The sequence below is a fragment of the Tupaia chinensis genome, unplaced genomic scaffold (genome assembly GCF_000334495.1).
Source record: "Tupaia chinensis unplaced genomic scaffold, TupChi_1.0 Scaffold000549_1, whole genome shotgun sequence".
NCBI lineage: Eukaryota > Metazoa > Chordata > Mammalia > Scandentia > Tupaiidae > Tupaia > Tupaia belangeri.
Genome location: NW_006160061.1, coordinates 5,902,696 through 5,912,611, shown reverse-complemented (window position 1 = coordinate 5,912,611; position 9,916 = coordinate 5,902,696).

Below are 9,916 nucleotides of genomic sequence, written 5' to 3'. Positions count from 1 at the left end.
CCCTCTGGTTGGTTTGTCCTGCTTCATTCCCCCCCCCCCAAAAAAAGCTTGTTTTGTGGGAAATGGACAGTGAAAGCTTAATGAAGGGAACTATTAGGGAAAAAGAACCAGCTCCAAGTGAATTATCTCATGACAGAGTTAATATGGAATTCATTTACAAGAAGACATGGACATTAACTACCAAGGTAGTACAATGGACTAAGTGGATGCAAGTCTTAAAGACTATTACATCAACTGTGTTCATAGTAGGCAATTGCTTTTCTTTATAATGACAGTTATAGGCAAATTGATATAACATCCAGTAGAAGTTATTAAGTGATGTTTTAGATGTCACCCCCAAGGCAGAAAATTAGAGAAAATACATGGCTGGCTTAAGTTTCTTCCACTGAAGATTATAAAGGGCTTGCCAAATGAAGCGCCTTCACTTTCCCAGACTTAACTCATCCTTCCTCGTTCTCTATCTAACTCATTCGGCGGCTCTGTATCTCTGGGTCCCTTTTGCCTTTCCTCAGGACAGGCATCATGTAGATGCTCAATGATCATGAAGTGTTTATTATTTTGGAAGGTGTTTGCCATAGGGTGTACATGCTCACCAGACAGACAGTGAGAGGGAAAGTACGAAATCACTCCCTAAGTCAGGGATGGCCACTCTGCAATCTTTTCTCTTCTATTCTCCTCCTGACAGACAGTGAGAGGGAAAGTACGAAATCACTCCCTAAGTCAGGGATGGCCACTCTGCAATCTTTTCTCTTCTATTCTCCTCCTGTTTGGGGTACACATGCACATGTGCCTGGTGTGATTTTCAGGCCACTGGGTCCAGAACTCAAACTGTGGTCAGCCACGTGGGAGCCCAGCACCTTAATCATGCCACCTGCTGGCCTCCAATCATTAAACGTTTAATTGCTGCCATTTTTGCCACTTTCTGGTAGTCTCAGGGCCCTCACGTGTGAGGGAGTGGCCCTAATGTCTGTCTTCTTTGTCACCCGCATAGTTCATGACTCTAAGTAGACCGAGGTGGGTTTTTGTGTTTTTTGGTTTTAATTGCCACTAGAGAGACAGAGAGGTGGAGAGGGAACACCCCCAACAGGGTGTGGTCACACTGCAATGCCTTCTTTTCCATTTCTCCATCATTTTGGGATTTGGGGCATGCACACACATGTCTCAGTATGTTTCTCAAACCACTGGGGCCAAACTGAGTTCAGCCATGTGGGACCCAGTTCTTCTGACCAGTAGGCCATGGGGCTAGTTCCTGAGGTGGGGTTTTAAGTGAGGTGAGAAGTGGGGTAAGACGGATGGGCTTTTGTGCTAATTCCCATCTGGAAGATGTTGCCTGCTTAGCACAGTACCTGGGATAGAGCAACAATCCATAAGTACCTGCTGCTTTCCTGAGCTCGCCCCAATGTGGAGACGGTAGAGTGAATACTTTCGAGATGGTCATACACAAACACAGACTTACATAATCCAGGTACAGATTGCTGAGCCAAGAAAGAAAACCAGGGGAAGATTTCTGAGCAGCAATGGAAAGACAGAGCTTCTGCCCTTCAGTCCATCTCTGATCTTTTGCCCCACTGCAGGGAGTCCTAAGGGAAAGGGCTCTGTTCTACCCTTAGGGCTCAAGACATGCACCACACACACTGAGTAAGGTTCTTGGCTTCCAAAATCTCTTATACAATGTAGTCTTAGCTGCAAGTCATCTGTACATCTAGTGTTTGACCAAAGAAAGTGTGACTTCTCCTTACTCAGCCAGCAGAAAAAGTGGATTCTCTATTGAACCTTTTGACATATGGTATATCGATCTCCAAAGTGGCACATAAATACCACCCTGTGGGCTGAATTCAGGAACTTTTAGGAGTCATCTTGACCACCTATGTCACCTTCTGAATACCCTCGGATCAGACAGAATGGTCTGCGATGAGGACGCACTAATTAATACTTAGTTATTGAGACTGCGGCCCATGGAGCCAGTTCCCTTCCTCTATTCTAGTCGATTGTGATTCTCCAAGCCCACCCATGTTCTGGATTCGATCTGAAATAGCAGGATGGATGGGGAGGAAGAGTGGTAAGGACGGGAGTGGTGCAGCAGGAGATGCTGGCAATCGGAGCTAAGTCTTGCCTGGCTTATTCTTCCCCAATTCTGAAACAAGGAAACCTGTCTTTTCTCCTTTCCCCTTGGAACAGGCTTAAAAATTCCCCCAAAGGGTCAACCTGGTGGTGCAGCAGTTAGGTGCTGTGCAGAGGGAGCCAGATCCCACATGGCTGACCAGAGTTCAAATCCTGGCCTCAGTAGCTTTCATACCTGGTGTTTGTGTGTGCCCTGGGTCCAGACAGGATGGAGAATTGGAGGGAAAAGAATTGTGGCATGACTAGGCCCTGATTCTGTGGGGTGGGGTTGCGCACTGTCTGTCTCTCCCATCTCTTTCTCTCTCTCTTGCGTGTATAGACACCCTCTAGCATAATGTAAGAAAAAAGGATTTTTTTTAATTTCTGAAGAACACAGATGAGCCATGGAAAGCAGGTCAGAGGACTAGGGCATGACACTGGCAATGTCATCATATCTCAGCCCCTAGGTCCCAGGGAGCCCTCATCTTCCTCCTGGGCAAGTTTCATGTGAAGCTGAAGAAGCAGGTAACTGGGTGCCAAGCCCAGCTTCCATCTCATTACTGTGGCTATCTTCACACTGCGGTTCAAGGTCACCTGAGGCTGTACAGGCTTTCCAAGGAGTAAAGGTCCATGGATGATTTAAGGGGAATCTGCACCCAAATCTTAACTTCCAAAGTACTGACTTCTAATACTGTCTCGTAGAAGCCCCATATTCCCCCTCACCCATTGGAATCTTACAGCCTTGCTCTGGAGTGCAAAATCTTCCTAGAGGCAAAAGAGAGGAGACTGGTGTATTAGTTTAGGCGCCTCTTTAATAATTCATCAAGGAGTCTTCCCCCCTTGGGGCTCCCATGTCTCCCTGTCTTCTACACACGTCTATCAAGGGTGAAGCATGGCCCACATTGGGAGGTCTAAATTTAGAACAACCGAAGCAGTATAGGTTAGTGGGGATAGGGTTTTTATATGATTTCTTACAGATTCCATCTGCATTATTCAGTAATTAAAACTTATTTTATCAAACCAGTTCATAAAATATTTATTCCAATTATAGTTAGTCCTCATCTTATTTCATCTTATGAAATGTTTAATCTTTTATAGCCCCTAACAAAAATAACCTTTTAAACTAAGCATGAAGAATTTAGGTGTCAAGTTTCATTTTTCCGAAGGGTACACACTGTAGTTGTTTAAAATTGTTTTAGTGGGACAGGCCATCTCTGTGACCTACTGGTTAAAGGAATCAGATCCTACATGGCCAACCACACGGAATCTTGGCAGCTTGAAGAACACACCGAAATCCCAGTAAGGAGAAGGGACTGTGGCAAAACCACTGCCCTGGAGGGTGCTTTCTCCCTCACTCACTTTCTCTGTCTCTGACGAGTGTGTGCACCCCCTGACCTTTTTTTTAAGTTTTAGTGGGGTCTGGCCCCATAGTGCAATGGTTAAGTGCTGTGCAGAGGAAGCCAGCTCCCAGGTGACTGACGGTCGTTTGAGAACTGGCCTAGCAGCAACACAGCAGAACAGTGCTCATGTACCCAAGACTCTGACAGGACAGAGAATGGAGGGAAAAGGACTGTGGCATGACCAGGCCTGGCTGGGGGTGCCGTCTCTCTTGCTGTCTTTTTTTTTCTCATGCTGGCACACGTGACCTCTGGCATTGAAAAAATCAAATAAATAAAAGATTGAGCAGGGTCAAATGGCGGCATACCATTAGTGCGACACTCTGAGGGGCTGCTCCACATGGGAAATTTCAAGTTCAAGTTCATGCCAGACATGCACATGTGCATGCCCATGATCTAGGTTAGCTGAAGCTGGGAGTGAATAGCAGTGTGGGGCCCTGTTTCTCTCTCACTCTGTTTCTCACTCCTGGAAGAAATAAACTTTTAGAGAATTATGAAAAATTTTAGGAAGTGGAACCAGCAGATGGCCTAATGGCTACATCGCTGGATTCCCATGTAGTCGAGCACAATTTGAGTCCCCGGACCCAGTGGCTTAAACTCACACTGGGTGAGTGTACGTGCGTGCCCAAGATCCTGAGAGGAGAATGGAGGAGAAGGGATTATGGCATGGTCATTCCTACTGGGGAGTGATTTCTCACTTTCTGTCTCTCCGTCTCTCTCTATCTTTCTGGCGAGCGCACACGCCCTATAGCAAAAACCTCTCAAAAAAAATTAAGGATGTATTTGAGCAAAATTATTTAAGGCCACAATCTGAGGTGTCTCATGCTGTCCACCCTCATATCCAACTTACATGAGCTCCTCCCTCTCCCCAGAGCTGTGCTGCCCAACATATAGCCATGGGTCACAAGTGGTTGCTAAAATTGAAATTAGACTAAAATTTTAATTTCTTACTTGTACTGGTTATATTTCAAGTGCTTAATAGCTCCTTGGGACTAGTGGCTACTACACTGGATGGTGTAGACGAGATATTTCTGTCATTGACAGTTCTATTGGGCAGAACTGATCTGGAACATCCTGGGAACTCACCAATCTCAAGAGACACTACCAGCTCTAGAGACAGCTATAATATGGTTAAAAATATTCCATCATTTTATACATTTTACAATACCGTTCAAGCATGTGATACAAAATTCAGAAGGCACAAAGCGATCTATAGGCAAAGGAGCGATGTAGGTTTTCTTCATGTTCCTGTCTCCCTCCAGTCACCCTACCAGTTTTTTGAGATTTTTTTCCCAAGCATATTCTACTGAAATTTGTGTGTGTATGTGTGTGTGTGTGTGTGTGTGTCTGCAGAGGTTTAAAACATGGCATCAAATCTGCGTCATCTCTCCCACCCCTTTCCCTTGAATCTGGGTGGCCTTTTGACTGCTTTGACCATTGCAATATGGCAGAAGTGACTATGTGACTTCCCAGACAAAGTCATAATGGCTATGAAGCCTCCACCTTGTTTGCTGGAACACTCACCCCTGGAGTCCTGAGCTACCCTACAACTGCCAAGCTGGAGAGACCACATGTGACACACCGTCCTCACTCCCAATTGAATTGTGCTTCAGTGGTAACAGACAAGGTGCCAGACGTCAGGAAGAAGCCATCTTGACTGAGTACCTGTGACTCGTGACAAGGGTTGAACAATTTGATTGGAAATTTTAGTAAAAACCTACTAGGTACTCAGAAAAACTAAGCAATGAAAAAGTGAGGTAATTAGTAACCCCAGGAAAATCACAGTTGACTTATAAAAAAAAAAAAACAGCTATGTGGTTCAGCTGTGAGTACTCATAGCATAGTAATGCTAACTCGAAACATGTATTTAGCCAAAAACGGTGATATGACTACACGGGGATGGCAGGAGTGGGGAATGTACATGAGGAAGGTGCAAGAAGGCAACAGAAAGTGTTTAAAATTGAGAAGCTAAAAATAGCTGTATTGTTTAGAAGTAGAAACATAAACTACAGAAGAAACAGAAAGGAGACACTGAAGCATGTATGTGCATGTGTGTGCATGTGTGTTTGTGTGTGTGTGTGTGTGCACATGCACGCCAATAGAAATGAGCCAACAGAGAGGAAAGTGCCGATGTAGAATAAGTGAATGAACACGGGGCGGCCACTCGGAACACCGGTGACACAGGAGGCAGATACATCTGAGCTGAGTGAAGAAGAGCTCACATGTTAAATGGACTTATAGATTTCAAGGTGGGAAAATGAGAAAGTTTACATTCAACAGCAACTCTTTTCTCAGGGAAGTATGCAGAGAATCCATCCATCCCAAGTGGAAAGCCGGGAAGGGTTGTGGAAGATTTAAGGGTTACAAAAGCTGTGGAAAAGTCACCTAGAAACTGTGAATGCTGGTTTTAACAGAGCAACACAGCAATGTTGCCTAGCAGTCTTGAGTACTCCTTGGAGGTCTGTGGTCATGAACTTAACATGAAGGGAGTCTGCTTGCTTGAGTTTTCCATAGCAATGCTGAGCTGCTTAAACACAGGCACCGAGAAATGGATGGTTGGTCTGTTTAGGATTTTGTAGAAGACAACATTGGAAGGTGAGTGAATTCTGAGGATGAGAGATTCTGAAGAGAGAATTTAGGATGATGGACCATAAACTCTTGAGGTGGGATGAAGGGAAGAAAGGTCATTAGAAGGTTGAACTGGCTTGGTGGAATAGCAGTAATGCACTGCTCAAGAGGTGCTGGTTCCAAATGGAAGATGACAGGTTTGGTTCCCCGGATAATCCACACACATGGAACATGCATGCACATGATCCAGGCTGGTGGAGAATGCTTTTTAGAGGGGTGGGGTTGCAGTATGAGGCCTTGTTGAATGTGTTTATCTCTATCTCTCATTTTCACTCTCATTCTCACAAAAGAAATAAACTTAACAAATGAGAAAAATATAAAAGAAAATGTGAAGGGACCAGCAGTTAGCATAATGGCTGTGTCACTGGACTCCCACATAGTCAACCGCAGTTCGCGTCCCGGACCCAGTGGCTTAAACTCATGTCAGGCGTGTGTGCATGTGTGCCCAAGATCCTGAGAGGAGAATGGAGGAGAAGGGATTGCGGCGTGGCCATCCCCCCTGGGGGGTGATTTCTCGCTTTCTGTCTCTCTGTCTCTCTGTGTGTGTCTGGTGAGCGCACGCGCCCTATAGCGAAAACCTCTCCAAAAAAAAAGAAAAAGAAAATGTGAAGCCAGCGTGCTGGATGGGGCATCTCTGTGGCTAACTTCAACAAGATTGACAAGTGGTCTATTCAGAGAGAAGCTGGAGGTGTGTCCCTCACTGCATGAGGACATGTGATCAAATGGTAGAACAAGGCAGCAGACTCCTCCAAAGGGCAGAGAGTTTTGTAAGAGGTAATAGGGGTTAAGTCCTGGGAGCACCAACAGAGAACAAGCAGGCACCAGCACTCTCTCCAGGCCTTCAAGTTCACAGACCGTAAGAGATCAAACATGCTCTGCCAGAAAGGGCCACATGAATGCCATGTCCTGAGAACTAGCTGGGCTCTAATTGGGCCAAGGAAGGGGGAGACAAGGCTCTGGTACAGGCTGAAGATATGCCAGGATTATGGCTCAAGGAGTGGGGGTTCCAGAGGGCACAATGGAAATGTTTAGGAGGAAATGGAGAGAGAGGTGGAAATTGAATCTAATCAGGTGATGAGCAAGCACATCCGGGGGATGCGTGCCCAGGGGATAGCAGATGTCAAAGAAGCTCTGCTCCTCTCAGGGTGAGAGGGGAATACAAAAATCAGATCTTGTCACTCCCCTGCTTAGACTCCGATGGCCTTCCATCACACTGAACTCCTTTCAAGGACCCACAAATCTCTACATCATTGGAGCTTCCACTCCAAATGTGGTCTCTAGACCAGCAGAATCACCATCAAATGGAACTTGTTGGAAATCTTGATTCTTGGGCTTGCCCCAGAACTACTGAATCAGAACCTGCAGACCCAGAAATCTGCTTTTTCACAAGCCCTCCTCCAGGTGGTTCGGACACATGCAAGTTAGAGAACTGTTGGTGACACAGTTTAGCTCTTCCCTATCTCTCTGACCTCAAAGTTTCTTAATTTACTAGGCTTTATCCTTCCTTCTCTCTATTCTCAAGCCCACAGTCTCCTTGGGGATTTTGTTCTTTTCTTTCTTTTTATTCTTTATTTTTACCCACGAGAGCGTGTACACACATATTCACCTAGTGCGTTTCAGGTCAACTCAGGATCCAAACCTGTGGCTTCCTTCCAGTAAGTTAGTAAGTCAGTAAGTTACTGCTTGTACCACTGGGCCAGTTTCTGGTCCCACTGTGTCCCCTGCCAGAAACGTTCCTGCCCCAGAGCACCATGTGGCTCTCTCTCCTCACCACACAGGGCTCTCCTCACCACACGGGGCTCTATTCAGACCATGGTATCTTACCCCCCACTCCAAGTTGTTTTCTGATCTGCTAGCCTCTTGTTTCTTCAAGCACTATTACTTTCTGGAATCTTCTGTTTTAAATGTGTTTATGTCCATCTGCCCCACAAGATGTAAACTGCATGAGAATCAGGAACTTACCTGCATTTATCACTATGTCCCCAATACTTCAAAAAGGGTCTGGAATATAGTGGGGTGCTCAATAATCAGTGGAGAATAAATGAATAAACGAACGAGGCATGGAACGGATCCTGATATTTCTTACACTGTGGTGTGCATACAGATCACTTGGGGGAACTCTTCAAGTGCAGATTCTGCTTCAGGAAGTGTCTAGTCCATTCTGTGTTGCTGTAACAGAATACCTGAGGCCGGGTGATTAATAAAGAAGAGATGTTTATTTAGCTCATGATTCTGGTGGTTGGACAGTTCAAATCTGAGGGCTACATTTGGTGGCTTCCAGCGAGGGCCTTTACTGTGTCAAAACATGGGAGAGGGAACAGCCATGGTGGTACACAGATAGCGCCACCACCTGGGAAGCTGGAAGCTACATGAGGGGCCCGGGTTCAGTGTCCAGGCCAACTCAAATATGCTGGCACATTTGTGGCACCCATAATTCCAGCTCCTCAGGGCCGGGGAGACCCTGTCAAAAATACCTGTCTCCTTCTCGCTCTTTCTCTCCCAAAAAATAAAAAGAGAGAAAATGGCAGAGGGCTGGAAAGGCAGGCAGGCATGTGCAAAGGGACAACATCTCAAGACAGGAAGCCAGAGAAAGCCAAGAAGGCCAAATTTACCAATACAACAACCGGCTCTCATGAGAATGCACTCACTTCTGCAAGAACTAATCCAGTCTCAGGAGGGAGATATTAATCCATCTTTTTAAAAGTCTGTGTTATTTTCCTTTATTCCTGACAGAGTGTGTGTGTGAGAGGAAGAGAGGATCTTGTTACCCTGAGATCCCCTTCTTCCAACCGATTGGATATTGGGTGGTCATCCTGTTTCAGGCTGACCAAGCCAGGGATTTGAACTCAGGTGGTCATGTGATCTCAGGCTTCTTTTGAGCAGTCTATAACTGCTGCACCATGGATAATCATCTCTTAAAGGCCATAATCATCTCTCAATAATCCATAATCATCTCTTAAAGGCTCCACCTCCCAACACTGCCATATTGGGAGTCAAATTTCAGTGGGTTTCAGAGCGGGCACAGTTGAGCCACAGCTGCAGGTCTTGAGTGGAACCCTGGATTCGCATTTGTAATGCGTTCTCGGTGGTACCAGTGCTTCTGGCTCACAGAGCTCACTATGAATTGCAAAGATTTACACGAGCCCTTGGGTCTGCCTTTCTCTTGTGGTCTCACATATTTAGTAGTTTGGTGGCTTCCAGACAACCTCCAGAACATCCATTTACATCTGTGATGTTTCTATTTGAAGTATTTTCTGGCCAGGAACAATAGCAGTTTTCTTAAACCACATCTCCTTGGGGAGGAGTGATGTTTGGGCTTTTTCCAAAGATTACAGGATAATGAAATGGTGCTTACTAAGGAGCCTACTGCTTTAAAAGGGGCCAAGTTTTGCTGAGAACAACTCAGCAGAAGCCAGCTGCCAAGTTTCCAGATCAATAAAGAAGAGAGCCTCGATGCGGTCTGTGGCTGGTCTGCTAACTAGGAAGTAAGGAGCCTTTCCTAGCCTTTCCCATCCAGGTGCCTGCCAGGAAAGCCGACAAGAAGCAGCTGAGAGTCCAGGTTGCCGGGTGCCGCTTCTCTTCCCTGCTCACACGCAATTAGCTAGAGAGAAAGCCAAAGAAACAAATATTGGGATGCTATTACCTAAAACTCAATAACAAACATTAACTGAAAACCTTGAGCATCGGATAAGCACTTCTCAGAGTCCGTTATGAAGGGCTGACAATTCACAGGCACTGAAGAGCTCCTTGAAAAAGATTTGGGAAGTGCCGGCTCATGAGGATTTCCTACT